Source organism: Durio zibethinus, chromosome 10, assembly GCF_047325235.1.
Source record: "Durio zibethinus cultivar Kanyao isolate XHJ-2024 chromosome 10, ASM4732523v1, whole genome shotgun sequence".
NCBI lineage: Eukaryota > Viridiplantae > Streptophyta > Magnoliopsida > Malvales > Malvaceae > Durio > Durio zibethinus.
The window spans coordinates 5,602,621-5,605,807 of NC_143171.1; the positions used below are offsets into that span (position 1 = coordinate 5,602,621).

Genomic DNA, 3,187 nt, shown 5'->3' on the forward strand with positions numbered 1-3,187 from the left:
TTCTTTTATATATATAAATAATAATAATTCCTCCTGTCTTGGGCACTGGGATGTTTTTCTTTAACAATAAAAGGACAAATTATTAAATAAATCTTTCTTATTACATCAATTCAGTCAATCATTAAAACTTAACATATATACTTTGACTAACGCATATATCAACGAATATGAATTCACGATAAATTTGCCACATTAATGAAAAGTGACTCATTGATGCCTTTATTTTAAAACGTGTCATTATAAGTACTTCATTCTTGTTTTGTGTCTATATTAAGAAATTTTCTTCTTCTTCTTCTTCTTCTTCTTCTTCTTCTTCTGCTGCTGCTGCTGCTGCAGAATCATGGAAACCCGAGCAGAAACCTGCAGGAAGTGCGACAAGGGTTTCTCTCGCAGTTATATGATATTGAAACCCGAAGAAGTGAAATTAGTTGATTTGTTTCGAATCTTGTTGGAAGAACAGAAAAGTTGTGTATAGTTCTGCGGAAACAGAAGAGAGTTTCAGGTACGGTTGGCTGATATTCATCTCGATTTTGGCGCAGAAGTTCCCGATCTTTACTTGCAAGCCAATGTCATGGATGGGATCAGTAATCGAGATGTGACTCAACCTTCCTGTCAATTAACCAGAACTTTTTTGTTCTCATCATTAATTAATATTCTCGTACGAGGTATGTACATAATCTTCTGTTAAGACAACTATCATTAATATTTCTTGGATTTGTTTTTAGGATCTTCTTGATCCTTTACTCAAAAAAAATAAGAAAAGAAAATATTGAATCGGATAAAAGACAACGAAATATTACCATATGATTTTTTTTTAATGTTGGTATATATATAATCCAGTATTGATAATGTCTACTCTCAACTGGCTAAAGCGCCTCTTCTGTTGGAACGAAAATTTCCTTCACAGAATTGATAATGATCTCCAATTTGAGATTTTTTTCAATAGGGTGAAAGGGAAATACTCCTAAAAGAGGGATACTGCATCGTTTTCTAATCCTAGTTAGGCATTTTTTAAAAATTTATTTACGGGATTATATCTTGATTTACTTGTACGGACTAGAATTAAGTTAATTGTCTTATTCTAAATTAAAAAAAGAAAAAAAAAAAAAGAGAGAGAGAAGATACTGTAACAATTTTGAATATTAAGGATATCTTTATTAAAATGGAAAAAAGTTGTTTTGGTAGCCAGGGAATACTACAACAATTTTGAATATTTTTTAAAGATATACTAGCCAGTGCATACCCCACAATCAATGTACCTAACTAGTTCAAGAAACCAATTAAGAGTTGCAAAGTAAAGTTTGTGATAAATTTGGTTTTGGTAAAGGGAAGTCTGAGATGCCGGATAAAATTCAGCAATATTCATCTCTTTCATTGGAAATATGGACAAAGAGAATGGAGTTAGAAACTGACATCAGACCTGGAGATGGATGCAGGTATTATTCGGCATTGTTTATGATGGCCTCTGAAACATCATATAAGAACAGAGATCAAATGAATCAAAATTCATTTCTTATAAGAATCTAATTTCTTTTTACGAAGAATCAACTAAAATAAAAAATTCTCATTGGAATACATAATATTGATTCTTTCGTTTTGAAATTTAAAATTAGCTTTTCAAATGGATCAAATTTTATACTTCAAATGAACCTAAGTTCGTTTCATGAAAAACCACGTAAACTAAAAACTTCTCATTAGGACATTGAAACTATTGTCAAGGATCATTGTAAGGTATGAGGAATTGTAGAAATTAATATGACAAATTGTATCTAATTTGGTTGGACATCTTCCATTAGATTATTATTGAACATAATTGCTTCTTTTGCAATCTTTTGGCAGATGGAGTACTTGGGCTTTTATGATTACTGGAATGGTACGAAATTGATTTAATTTCTTCAAGGGATAATTTGTTCATAAAAATCTTTAATATTTGTTTGTTTATGCAATATTTAAATGAGGACTTTTTGTCTGATTTTCTTTTGTTTGGCAGATTACCAATAAGAAAAAGCGGCAACACAACTTTTCTTTCTTGGCGATAAAAGTGATCACCATGACACCATTGTTAACGCCTTTAAGGGAATGGCGGTACCATTTGATGCAGATGAATGGTGTTCAGACTTTGATCTCTCTTGGTACAAGCTTCCTGAAATGGGAAAAATCCCTGGCGGTTTTATGAAAGCCCTAGGCTTGCAAAAGAACGTAGGATGGCCAATATTGGAATACAAAGAAAACGAAATCAGACCCTTAGCTTCCTATGACATAGGAGACAAGTTAAAAGCACCGTTGAGCGAAAGTGAAAAACAAAATTTATAGTGGCAGGTTTAGGTTGGGCGTTAGCAATTCTATATATTTCCAGCAATTTTGTTTTTCCATGAAGAGAAATTGCTGCTGCAGTCTGCGGAGATGGGAAGAGGTTTACACATATGGCCAACCAAGAGTAGGGGATGAGAAGTTTGGCAAGTTCATGGAAAACAAGTTGGAAGAGCACAAAATTCAATATTTCAGAGTTGTTTATGGAAATGACATGGTGCCAAGGCTGCCTTACGATGACATGGATCTTTTGTTCAAGGACTTCGGCACCTGCCTCCACTATAACTGGTACTATCTGGAAAGGTAAGCATCTTTAATTTTTTAGATTAATTAGTCAAGTATATATAGTTGATTACTACTCATGCACATCAGAATTACCAAACAAGAACTATTTCTCGCCATTATCGGCCGTACCGATGATGATAATTGATAAACGCACTGCTTGAGTTGATAAGAAGCTTCACTATATGTTATTCAAAGGGACCGGAATACAAAGAAGGGTGGTTCCTGAGGGTTTTTAGAATAATGGGATTGTTGATCCCTGGAGTTTCAGCCCATTCAACTCAAGATTATGTTAACTCTACTCTGTCTTGGATCCTTGGATGTGTTTCTTCCGCCCGAAGAGATAGCGCCGTAACTTTGAACTTACACTCTTTTACAAGGATATAGTTCAAACATTGTCAATAGAGCATGCATGGTTTCGCCTCTTAGGAATTTCAGAATTTATTGATCTCTTGGCAAAATTAGTGAATAAATTCAGTGAATAAAATAGAATTAATTGCTTATTTTATATAATCATTTATTTTAATAAGTACGTGAAGACATATGTCTACCAAGTCTTATTGAGTTTATATGGAGGGATAAAATTTTTCATTTA

The 3,187-nt window shown here is 33.2% G+C and overlaps 1 pseudogene; it reads left to right on the forward strand.

Moving 5' to 3' along the window:
- The first annotated feature begins 340 nt into the window (after nucleotides 1-340).
- Nucleotides 341-2,947, forward strand: LOC111293251 (triacylglycerol lipase OBL1-like; annotated as a pseudogene).
- The last annotated feature ends 240 nt before the right edge of the window (nucleotides 2,948-3,187 follow it).